Here is a 13,207-nt window from a genome sequence, read left to right on the forward strand (position 1 = left end):
TGGGACTCGGGGCAGCTGTAGCTGGATTCCAGGAATGAGGGGTCAGAGCTACAACCTGAAACCCAGGGAGCAGAGCTCAGGGTAGCGGCAGCACCCCTGACAATGATGGTCCAGGGTCTCAGTATGGATGGGGATGAACCTCAAGGTGGCACAGCCCCGTCCCAGCAACAGTGAGTCAGAGCCTTGACCTACTGTGAGGGCTGGGCTCAAGGCTGTGGCAGCATCCCTGGCAGTGACGATTCACAGCTGGACCTAGAACGTGAAGCATGACAGCACAACCTGAGGCTGGCAGCCAAGTCATGCCTGGGGGCCCTGGCTCAGAGCAGCAGGGGCCACCCCAGAAAGGGGGTGCAAAGCTGCAACCCAGGGCCAGGAGGGGCAAAGAGCAGTGGTATCTCCAGCCCTATATATGGTGGGGTGATGTGATGCCAGATGCCTGAGATGGGAGCACAGAGGCCCCCAGGGCAAGCACCATCTCAGCACCTGCTCCGGCCCCTTGGGGGAGAAGCAGAGGCTGATACAGGCTGCTCTTTCCACTGAGATCAGCAGTGATAGAGACTGAGGAGGTCTCTGTAGCCACAGCTGCAAACATCCACCATGGTGAGGCTTGCTGGGCTCTCCTGCTGTCCTTCTCAGGGGGAAGGGGGTGAACATTCTCCAGGGGGTTCTTGCAGGTGCCGAGCTGCTCCTGACTGGGGCAAAGTTACTTCCTGTGCTTCTCTATGTCCATCCTCAGTTTTTGAGCTCTGCAGGGTTTGTACTGCTCCTTTGTAATGTACAGCTTTCTCTGAGTTCTTTTTAATTAATTTTTATTGGAGTATAATTGCTTTACAATGTTGTGTTAGTCTCTGCTGTACAGCAAAGTGAATCAGCTACACGCATACATCTATCCCCTTTTTTGGATTTCCTTCCCATTTAGGTCACCACAGAGCACTGCGTAGAGTTCCCTGTGCTACACAGCAGGTTCTCATTAGTTACCTATTTTATACATAGTAGTGTGTACATGTCAATCCCAATCTCCCAATTCCTCCCACCACCTCTTCCCCCCTTGGTATCCATACGTTTGTTTTCTATGTCTGTGTCTCTATTTCTACTTTGCAGATAAGTTCACCTGTATCTCTTACACTGTTGGTGGGAATGTAAACTGATACAGCCACTATGGAGACGAGTATGGAGGTTCCTTAAAAAACTAAAAATAGAACTACCATACGACCCAGCAATCTCACTATTGGGCACATACCCTGAGAAAACCATAATTCAAAAAGACACATGCACTCCAGTGTTCACTGCAGCACTATTTAGAATAGCCAGGACATGCAAGCCACCTAAATGTCCATCAATTGAGGAATGGATAAAGAAGATGTGGTACATATATACAATGGAATACTACTCAGCCATAAAAAGGAATGAAATTGTGCCATTTGCAGAGACGTGGATGGACCTAGAGACTGTCATACAGAGTGAAGTAAGTCCCTGGGCTCTTTTCTTCAGTCTGTAGTTGTTTATTTACTGTTGTGTTGTGTTGTGACCTCTTGACCCTCCATCTTGCTGGCGTCACATTTATGACATTTTTTTTTTTTTTTAATATCCATTCTCCTTTGGTTGTATCTTTGACCCATGTCCTGTTTGGGGCTATTATGAATGAAGCTACTGGAGATATTTTTTGCATATCTTTGTGCATATGTTTTCATTTCTCATGGTTAAAAATGGATGCTGTATACTCTGGGTCATAGGCTTGATGTACATTTAATGTGATAAGAAAATGCCAAACTGTTTCCCAAAATAGTTATACCACTTTACACACCCAGTCCACACTGCATCCATCCTCACCAACATTTGGTGCTGTCATTTCAGTCAGGTGGAAATCATCCTTATTGTTTTAATATGCATAGTCCTCATGGCTGATGATGTCGAGTGGCTGGTTGGTTGTGCTGCTTAGTTATTCATATATATACTTTTGAAAAAGGTCCAAGTCTTTGTCCATTTTAATTGGCTTGCTTCTTCTATTACTGATTTCTGTGTGTTTTTATATATTCTGGATAAAGAAATTTTGTCAGATAAAGGAATTGCAAATCTTTCCCTTCACTCTGTGGTTGGCCTTTTAATTTTTAATAATATACATTTTATGAGCCAAAGTTTGTATTTTTGATAAGGTTCAATTTATCACTGTTTTGTCTTTTATGTGGGTGTTCTTTGTGTTATTGCTAAGAAATCCTTTCCTATGTCAGCACACAAATATATTCTCTTGAAATTTTCTAGAAATGTTATAGTTTTAGCTTTTGCATCTAGGCCTGTCAGCTGTCTCAAACAAATTTGTGTGTACTGTGTGGGATAGAAGTTTATATTTTTGTTGTTTGGTTTTTGTATATTCAGTAGTTGAAGAAATAGTTGTTGAAAAGACTTATTCCCCTTTGAATTGCCTTGGCATCTTTGTTAAAATTCAATTGGCCATAAATGTGTGGATTTATTTCTGAAGATTTTATTCTGTTCTATTGATCTGTTTGTCTCTACTGTCATCAATACTACGCTGTCTTAATTGCTGTAGATTTACAGCAGGTCTTGAAATCAGGTGGTGAAAGTCCTCATCATTCTTCTTTCTCAAGATTGTTTGGCTATTTTAGGCTCTTTGCATTTCCACATCAATTTTACAAGTAGTCTGTCATTTTCTACAAAAAAAAATCTGCAATTTTGATTAGAATGTCATTAAATCTATAGATCAGTATAATGAAACAGACAACTTAATATTTAGTCTTCTAGACGATAACCATCACGTATCTCTTCATGTATTTTGGTTTCTTTTATTTCTTTCAACAATGTACTGTAATTTTCCATGTAGAGATCTTGCACATATTTTGTTAAAAGTATCATTAAATATTTTACGCTATTGGTGCTATAATATTATACATGGCTTTAATTTCATTTACAGTTTTATTGATATTAAACAGAATTACAATTCATTTTTTAATATTGATTTTATGTCCTACATGCTTGCTAAGTTCACATATTAGCTCAAAGAGGTATTTCTCAATCTTCTATGATTTTTCTATATAAGCAGTCTTATTATCTCTCTATAAAAAATTCTTTCTGCTTCCTTTCTGATCTCTAAGATCTTATTTCCCAAAGCGACAGTGGAGGAAGTTTTCTCTGCTGAACCTGGACATGGTGTGCATAAACGTTGCCCATATTTCACAGTTCCGTGGCACCCGCTCCTGTTGAACTTCACCTCCTGAGGTGAGGAAAATAAATTCCAGCTGTGGACAGCATCTTAGACCTTGGCTTTTGATCTTCCCTTTCTGACCACTTGCCCTTTGGATTTCGGAGTAGCTTAGTCAGTGCCAGCAATTGTGTAAGCCAATTCCTTGAAAGCAAACAATATATAATGCTTATAAAACTATCACCTCCTACTCATTCTGCTTCTCTGAATGAACCCTGACTGCCACAGGTTTTGCACACTTTTTTCTATACATCATCTTATAATTTATTAAATTGCCCTAACACATTGCTGTTGTTTGAGGAAGCTTTAAAACAAAATCTATATCTATCTATCTATCTATCTATCTATCTATCTATCTATCTATCTATCTATCTATATATTATTTTAGCATCTTTATTGGAGTATAATTGCTTTACAATGTTGTGTTAGTTTCTGCTGTACAACAAAGTGAATCAGCTATACATACGTATATCCCCATATCTCCTCCCTCTTGCGTCTCCCTCCCTCCCACCCTCCCTATCCCACCCATATAGGTGGTCACAAAGCACCGAGCTGATCTCCCTGTGTTATGCGGCTGCTTCCCACTAGCTATCTATTTTACATTTGGTAGTGTATATATGTCCATGCCACTCTCTCATTTTGTCCCAGCTTACCCTTCCCCCTCCCTGTGTCCTCAAGTCCATTCTCCACACCTGCGTCTTTATTCCTGTCCTGCCCCTACGTTCTTCAGAACCTTTTTTTTTTTTTAGATTTCGTATATGTGTGTTAGCATATGGTATTTGTTTTTCTCTTTCTGACTTACTTCACCCTGTATGACAATCTCTAGGTCCATCCACCTAACTACAAATAATTCAGTTTCATTGCTTTCTATGGCTGAGTAATATTCCATTGTATATCGGTGCCACATCTTCTTTATCCATTCATCTGTCCATGGACACTTAGGTTGCTTCCATGTCCTGGCTATTGTAAATAGAGGTGTAATAAACATTGTGGTACGTGACTCTTTTTGAATTATGGTTTTCTCAGGGTATATGCCCAGTAGTGGGATTTCTGGGTCATATGGTAGTTCTATTTTTAGTTTTTTAAGGAACCTCCATACTGTTCTCCATAGTGGCTGTATCAATTTATATTCCCACCAACAGTGCAAGAGGGTTCCCTTTTCTCCACACCCTCCCCAGCATTTATTGTTTGTGGATTTTTTGATGATGGCCATTCTGACCGGTGTGAGGTGATACCTTATTGTATTTTTGATTTACATTTCTCTAATGATTAGTGATGTTGAGCATCCTTTCATGTGTGTGTGTGTGTGTGTGTGTATATATATATATATATATATATATATATATATGTATGTATGTATTTAAAAATTATTAATCTAATGCCTGCTACCTAATATTTTTATCAAAATGTCAGACAGACTCTTGGGGAAAAAAATCTGTCAGCTCTTTATGGTGACATCTACATTTGTCCACACTGTTTTTTGGGTTATTTTTAATTATTAATATATCCAGCTCTGAAAATCTGTCTATTCAGTACATGCTAGCATTTGGATATTATGCTAATACATGTTCTACAATTGATGGGAAATATCTCAAGAAATCCCCAAGTTTAACATAAATGAAATGTACATACATATCATTAAAATTTTTTAAACATTTTAAACTTATGCTTGCTTTTTCATTTATAATTTTGGCCTTAACAAATAAAGATTTGATTACCATTTCCATTTATTCTGCACACAGTATTTTTCTCTTGCTGACTCATCATGTTATCTATTTTATAATTATTGGGTTTTTTCCAGGTCACTCTGATATATTTATTCCCTTAACCTCTGTAATGTCTGAGATTTACCATGTGTCTTCATGGTGTGTTCTTTTGCATCTAGGGTGAAAATAATTATGTCTTCAGAAACATAAACATTCAATTCTACCCATTTGTGCACTCCAAAAATAGCTTAATTAGTTAACAGCTAAAATGGGAAGGCAGAGTTACTAAAGAACTCTGATGCTCATTTGCTATGTGTGGCCTCTTTGTATAAATAAACGGTGGTTGTTTGAAAGCAAAATAAGCATAAGAAGAAGGCAATGAAACCTTGAAACTCACTCCCAATATGGCTTTTAACAAAACACGTCTTCCAGAGAATGATATTTATATCTCTCTGCATTTCTCTGCTTCTTCTATATGGGAATTCCAACAAGAGATTATCATTGTATAGGCTTCCTGATTTTACATATATTGCTTTATTTTTATCTTTCAGTATTATTGAGATATACTTGACATACATTATGAGTTTAAGGCATATAGCATAATGGCTTGATGTACATATACTGTGAAATGATTGCCACAGTAAACCTAGTGGACATCCATTACCTCAAACAGATTGAAGAAAAAAAAAAGTTTTTTCCTTTTGATGGGAACTCTTAGCAGTGTTCAAATACACCATACAGCAGTGTTAACTACAGTCGTGCTGCAGGTTAACTCACAGCACTTAATCTGTCTTGTAAGTGGAAGCTAGTATGCTGGCCGCCTTCAGCCAGCTCCCCCACTCTTCACCCCTGCCTCTGGTAAAGATCTAATCTCTTTGCAAAGACTTTGTTTTTGTTTTGATTCCACATATGAGTACTTGCGGGTTTTTTGTCTGACTTTTCGCTTAGTATAATGTCCTCAAGGTCCATCCATGTTCTCACAAATGGATTTCCCTCTTACTTATAGCTGAGTAATATTCGTGTGTGGGGGGGTATGTATGGGTATTGTATATAAATCACATCCTCTTTATTCATTCCTCTGCTGTTGGACTCTTAGGTTGTTACCAGACTTGGCTTTTATAAATAATGCAATGAATATGGAGGTGAAAATATCTCTTTGAGATAGTGATGCTACTTCTTTTGAATAAATACCCAGAAGTGGAATTGCTGGATCATATGGTAGTTCTATTTTTAATATTTTTAGGAATATCCATACTGTTTTCCACAGTGGATGCACCAATTTACATTCATACCAACAGTGCACAAGAGTTTCCTTTTCTCCACATCTTCACCAGGAATTGCTATCTCATCTTTTTGATGACAGCCACTCTGACAGGTGTGAGGTGATATTTCACTGTGGCTTTGATTTGCATTTTGCTGATGAGTGAGGTTGAGCACCTTTTACATGTACCTGTTGGCCATTTGGGTATCTTGTTTGGAAAAATGTCTATATAGGTAGTTTGCCTGGTTTTAATTGGATTATTTGTGGCCTTTTATGCTGAGTTGTGTGAATTCTTTATATATTTTAGATGTTAATCTCTTATGAGACACATGGTTTACAAATATTTTCCCCCATTTACTAGGTTAGGGTTAGGTTTAAGGTCCTACGTTTAAGTCTTTAATCCATTTCAAGTTAATTTTTGTGACTGGTGTGAGATAGGGTTCTATTTTTATTCTCTTACATGCGAACATCCAATTTTCCCTGTAGCATTTATTGAAAAGACTGTTTCCCCCATTGAGTATTCTTGGCTCCCCTATCCAGTATTAGTTGACCATAATGCATGAGTTTATTTCTGGGGTCTCAATTCTGTTTCACTGATCTAGGTAATCTCTTTTTATGCCAGTACCATGTTGTTTTGATTATTACAGCTTTACAGTATAGCTTGAAAATCAGGAGACGTGTGATGCCTCCCACTTTGTTTTTAAGATTGCTCTTGCTCTCCGGTCTTTTGTGGTTCCACACACATTTTAGGATTATTTTTATTACTATTGTGAATAAAATTCCATACAATTCCATACTTTTGGAATATTAATAGAGATTTCTTTGGATCTATAGATGGCTTTGGGTAGTGTGGGTATTTCAACAATATTAATTCTTCCAGTCCATGAACATGGGATATCTTTCCACTGATTTGTGTCTTCCTTAATTTAATCAATGTCTTGTAATTTTCAGTGTTCAGATATTTTATTTCCTTGGTCAAATTTTTTCCTAAGCATTTGTTTTTATGTACTGTAAATGGGATTATTTTCTTATTTCTTAGATAATTTTTTGTTAGTGTATAGAAACCCTACTGGTTTTTATATGTTACTGCTGTATTCTGCAACTTTAGTGAAGTCATTGATGAGATCTAATACTTTTTGGTTATGTTTACATTTTTCTCTATATAAAATCATGTCATCCTCAAATAGATACAATTTTTCCTCTTCCTTTCCAATTCTGGTATTTGTTTTTCTTGCCTGATAGCTCTGGCTAGGACTTCCAGTATTATTTTGAATAGAAGTGCTGAGAGTGGGCACCCCTTCTTGTTCCTGATCTTAGAGGAAAAGATTTCAACTTTTCATTATAGAGTATATATTGTTACTAGTGGGCTTGTCATCATGAATGGATATTGAATTTTGGCAAATTTTTTTTCTGCATCTATTGAAGTGATTTTTATCTTTTACTCCTTGTGGTGTATCACTTTTGCTTTGCATATATTAAACCATCCTTGCATCCCAGAGATAAATCTATGTGATTATGGTGAATGATCCTTTTCATGCTGCTGAATTCAGATTGCTAGTATTTTATTGAGAATTTTTGCATCTATACTCATTAGGAATATTGACCTGTAGTTTTCTTGTTTGTCCTTTTCTGGCTTTAGTATGAGGGTAATGCTGGCCTCTTCAAATGAATTTGGGAATGTTCCCTCCTCTTAGATTTATTGGAAAAGTTTGAGAAGGATTGGCATTCATTCTTTCTTAAATGTTTGGTAAAACTCACCAGTGAAGCCATCTGGTCCTGGGCTTTCTTCACTGGGAGATTTTGATTACTAGTAAGCCTGCTCACTAGTAAGCCTGCTTACTCTTTAGATTTCCCATTTCTTCATTTTCAGCCTTGGTACATGGTAAGTTTCTAAGAATTCATCCTTTTCTTCTAGGCTGACCAGTTTGGTGGCATGTAGTCATTCATAGTAGCCTGTTATGATCCTTTGTATTTCTGTACTAGCAGCTGTAATGTCTCCTCTTACATGTATAATTTTGCTGATTTGAGTCCTCTCTCTTTTTTTCCCTTTTTTAGTCTAGCTAAATGTTTGGTAATTTTGCTTATCATTTCAAAGAACCAACTTTTAGTTCTATAAATTTTTTCTATTATATTTCTTTTCTCTATTTCATTTATTTATGCTATTATTTCCTTCCATTTATTAATTGAGGTTTAGTTTGTTCTTTTTTGCCTAGTTTTAGGATCTTTTTATTTTCTTGATATATTTTTATCACTATGGACTTCCTGTTAAACTGCTTTCAGTACATGCCATGAGTCTTGTTATGTTGAGTTTCCATATTTGTTTAATTCAATATACTTTTTAGTTTCCCCTTTATTTTTTTCTTTGATCCACTGGGTGTTCAGGCGAGTGTTGTTTAATTTCCACATATTTGAGAGTTTTCTGGTTTTCCTCATTTTTAGTTTTATTCCACTGTGGTCAGAGAAGATACTTGGTATAATTTCAACCTTCTTGAATTTGAAAGACTTGTTTTATGGCCAAATAAATGATCTATCCTATAATATGTTTTATGTGGAATTGAGAAGTGTATGTATTCTGCTTTTGTTGAATAGAGTATTCTGTATGTCTGTAGATCCATTTGGTGTATATTGTTGTTCAAATCAACTGTTTCCTTATTGATTCTCTGTCTGGGTGATATACCAATTGCTGAGTTGGCGTATTAAAGTCCCCAACTATTATTCTATTGCTGTTTGTTCCTCCTTTTATTTCCATTAGTAGTTGCTTTATGTTATGTTTTTTGTGTGCTCCAATTAAAATTTCCCATTTATTAAATCATCTTGATGGACTGATGATCCCTTTATCATAAAAATAATAACCTTCTCTTTTTACCATTTCTAGTTTAAAGTTTGTCTTTAAGTATAGCCAACCCTTGTTTGTTGGCTCTTGGGGTTTTTTTGTTTTCTTATGGTTACCCTTGCTTGAACTGTCTATTTCCATCACTGCACTCATGGTCTGTGTGTGTGTCTTTCAAGCTAAAGTGAGTCTCTTGAAGTCAGCATATCATTGGATCTTGTCATTGTTTGATTTTAATCCAGTCAACCAATCTGTGTCTCCTGGTTGGAGAATTTAATGCATTTAAAACAATTAATGACAGGTAAAAATATACTATTGCTGTTTTGTAGACTTATAATTCCCTGCATTTTACTCTGCTATCTTCTTTTGTGATTTCATGACTTTTTGTTTCAGTATGCTTCAAATTTATCATTATCTTTTGTGCACCTACTACAGGTTTTCCCTTTGTATCTTAAAACCATAGCATCCACTTTTATACTGGTAAGAACTTTCATAACATTCCTAAACTTTACACTTTTATTTCTCCTCTCCTTCTCATTTTAGGTTATTGATGTTACAGTTTACATATTTTATGTTGTGTATCCAATAAGAGATTATAGTTATGGTTATGTTTAACATATCATTTTTTAGCTTTTAAACTCAAGTTGTAAGTGAATTACACCCCACCATTACCATATTAGAGACTCTGACTTTGACTACATATTTACCATTACCAGTGGGTTTTGCACAATCTTCATAAGTTTTTACAGTGTTAACTACTGTCCTTTTACTTCCACTCAACTCTCTTTAGAACTTCTTGCAAGACAGGTCTACTGGTAATGAATGCCCTCAACTTTTATTGAGAAACTCTTCTCTCTCCTTCATTTCTGAAGGATAGCTTTGCCAGCGGTAGTGTTCTTGGCTGACAGTTTTTTTTTTTTCCTCAGTATTTTGAATATATCATCCCATTCTCTCTTGACCTGAACATTCACTGTTGAGAAATCCATCAATAGTCTTATGGGGGTTCCCTTGTATGCAACTTGTCAATTTTCTCTTGCTGCTTTAATTTTTTTCCTTTGGCTTTGATTTTGACATAATTAAATTTGTCTTTGCCTTCCCTATTCATGTTCAACCTATTTGGTGTTTTGGGGGCCTCATAGATCCAGACATCCAGTTCTCTTCCCAGGATTGGGAAGTTTTCAGCCATTATTGCTTTAAATACACTTTCTGTCCCTTTCTCTTTCTCTTCTCCTTCTGGGAGTCCCTCAATGCAAATATTTTCTTTTTTCTTTTGATGGTGTCCCATAAGTGCTTTAGACCTTCTTTATCCTTTTTCCTTCTTTTTTATTTTTGCTACTCTGTCTTCAGGGTCACTGATTCTTCTGCATGGTTAGGTCTGCTGTGGAAGCTCTCTATTGAATTCTTCATTCCAGTCATTGCATTATTGAAGTCTTGAATTTGTTTCTTGATGATTTCTCTTTTCTATTGTTGAACTTCTCATTTCGTTCATGCATTGTTTTCCTTATTTTGCTTAGTTGTCTGTGTGTTGTTGTAGTTCACTGAACTTCTTTTGTGTAGTTTTTTTTTTTTTTTTTTTTTTTTTTTTTTTGTGGTACGCGGGCCTCTCACTGCTGTGGCCTCTCCCATTGCGGGGCACAGGCTCCGGACGCGCAGGCTCAGCGGCCATGGCTCACGGGCCCAGCCGCTCCGCGGCATGTGGGATCCTCCCGGACCGGGGCACGAACCCGTATCCCCTGCATCGGCAGGCGGACTCTCAACCACTGCGCCACCAGGGAAGCCCCACTGAACTTCTTTAAGAGGGTTATCTGAATTTTTTGTCTGACAGCTTATAGTTCTCCATGTCTTTAGGGTCACTTATTGGAAATGTATGATTTTTTCTGGGTGGTGTCTTGTTTACCTGATTTTTCATGACCCTTGATTCCTTATGTTGGTATCTGCACATTTGAGTAGGTGGTCTCCTCTTCCAGACTTTACAGGTTCCCTTTGGCAGAGAGTTCTTCACCAGTCTGTTCATCTTGGGATTCTAAACATGTCAGGTGATATTGTCCTTGGGCAGATGGGGCTTGCTCTCAGGGTCTATTTTTGGGGTGAGGCAACTATCTGAACTGTGAGCTTGGAGAGAAGGTGCCACTGGCTGAAAACAGTTGGATAAGTTTTTTTCCCAAGAGATGCTGTAGGATGGGTTCTGTGCTTTCCTGAGTTCTCTGGTCAGGCTTCCTCGACAGTGGAAACTGGGTACTATAACCCACAGGTAGGTAGTGCTATGAATTAGCTTCCCTGCCCTGGTTGGGCAGCAGAGTGGGCCCCAGAGCCTGCATGGTTGGTTGTCTGGGAACCTGAATCAGGCAAGTCTGTGCACAGAATTTCCAGACCAGGTGGGGCCACAGTCTTGCCTGCAGATAGGGAAAGCCACGGGCTGTGTCTCCATTCAGGTGATACTGTAAGCAGGGCTGTAGGATGTGTAACAGAAGAACAAACCTGACTCCCTATTGGATCTATTCCTTTAACGATAACCTTTGTGCTCTGTCCCTTGTGCTTAGTCATGCTGGCTCTGTACCTTCGTAATAGAATATATTGCCTGTAGCCTGAAATATACAGATTGGCCCATTCTCAAGGCTCTGACCTTTAAAAGTATAACACTTTTCTATCCATATAGAGCTAAAAATTGCAGAACAGAAAATAACAATTGTCTTGTTGGCATTTTACAGGAGCATTGTGACCTGACCTACATGGACAGCTGCAAGAACAAAGGATTCTGAAACCAAGAAGTTTGCAACAATAACCAGCCACACCTCCTCCCTTTTCAGTGTAAAAGAAGCCTGAATTCTAACTCAGGTAAGAGGGTTCTTTGGGACACCAGTCCACTATCTTCTCAGTCTGCTGGCTGCTTGGACTCTGTAACAGTTGGACTACACAGCTTCCCGTGTGCTCTGGTTATGTTCCTTGGTTGGGCCAGCTGAATGCTCTTGAGCAGTGGACAGGGATACAAATAGATTTTCTGCCCTGGAAGGGTGCCTATATAGGCCCCAAGATCACCCAAGTCTCTTGTGTGGGGATCAAATCAGGCGGAATTGTGCACCAAATTCCCTGGCTCGATGGACCAACATCCTAACTGCAGATGCAGGGCCACTGGCGGGGCTCTGCCCCAGTGCCACTGTAATTGGAGCTTCAGGATGGGCTACACAGGTTCCCAGGAGCTCAGGTAAGGCTTTCTCCTCGGAGGAGCTAGGAGCTACGCTCAGCAGATTGGGGGCTTTAGCTTAGCTCCCCTGCCTGGGTTGCCTGGAGAAATAGCTCCAAGGACAGAAAGGCGCTTTGTTTGGGGTCTGGACTTGAGCAGAATCATTCCCCACTTTCCCTGGCTCTGCTCCAGTGCTACTGGGCAGGGCAGCTTCCAGGTTGGTCCATGCTGGAGCCATACTCAGCCATGGGTGGGTTATGACTCAGCTCTCCTGCTTGGTCAGAGGGGCAGACCATGCTCCAGGTCTACTAAGCTCTTTGTCTGAGTTTGCACATCAGGCAGACCTGCCCCCCACGAGTCCCCAGCCAGACTGCACCTTCTTGGACCTAAAGGTGAGCAAAGGCTCTGGGTGGGACTTTGACTTGGGCTCTGCAGGTAGGAACCTGGTCTGTCCAGGTCCCAGGCCTGGTGCTGCAAGCCCCTCCCCCTTCTCTGTCCTTATACGATTCCCGGGGCGAAGCCTGCAGACTCCCCATGATCCTGGTGAGGCAGGACTAGAGTGGGGCTCCGAGAAGCAGCCACCGTGCTGGGGTCTGGATGTCCCCCCGGGCTCTCTCCCCACACTGAGCCCTCTGTATGCAGTGCTGTCAGAGTGTAGCTGTTTCTCTTACCTTCTTATGGTGTGTCTGTGGTGCAGCCACACCCCCTGTTCTAGGGTTTCACGGTGGGGTCTTGTCCATGAAGAGTTGTTAGTTGGCTGTTCTTGGGAGGGGAGCAAAGTCTTGTGACGTCACTCCTCTGTGTAAGTTTAATTTTAATATGAGCCATGGGAAAGTATTACTGTGTTCATCTTGGACAGATTCTGAGAGAATCATATAACTAGGATACTTTGATAGCTTGAAATAAAGGTAAAATCTGTTAAGCTTGAAATAATTATTAAGGAAAAAATATGTATTTATATGAAAGGTTAACTGAAATTGTAGATTATAACTTTCCGTAAAGGTAGTCCCTCTTT

At 39.2% G+C, this 13,207-nt stretch overlaps 1 long non-coding RNA gene across 1 annotated transcript in view; it reads left to right on the plus strand.

The window, feature by feature from the left end:
* LOC136794633 (uncharacterized) overlaps positions 1 to 11,842 on the plus strand; it is a 232,151-nt gene extending 220,309 nt beyond the window's left edge. Inside the window, exon 4 of the long non-coding RNA XR_010841705.1 lies at positions 11,720 to 11,842. This is a non-coding gene — a long non-coding RNA (uncharacterized lncRNA). The remainder of the gene's footprint in view (positions 1 to 11,719) is intronic.
* The last annotated feature ends 1,365 nt before the right edge of the window (positions 11,843 to 13,207 follow it).

Source organism: Kogia breviceps, chromosome 8, assembly GCF_026419965.1.
Source record: "Kogia breviceps isolate mKogBre1 chromosome 8, mKogBre1 haplotype 1, whole genome shotgun sequence".
Classification (NCBI taxonomy): Eukaryota; Metazoa; Chordata; class Mammalia; order Artiodactyla; family Physeteridae; genus Kogia; species Kogia breviceps.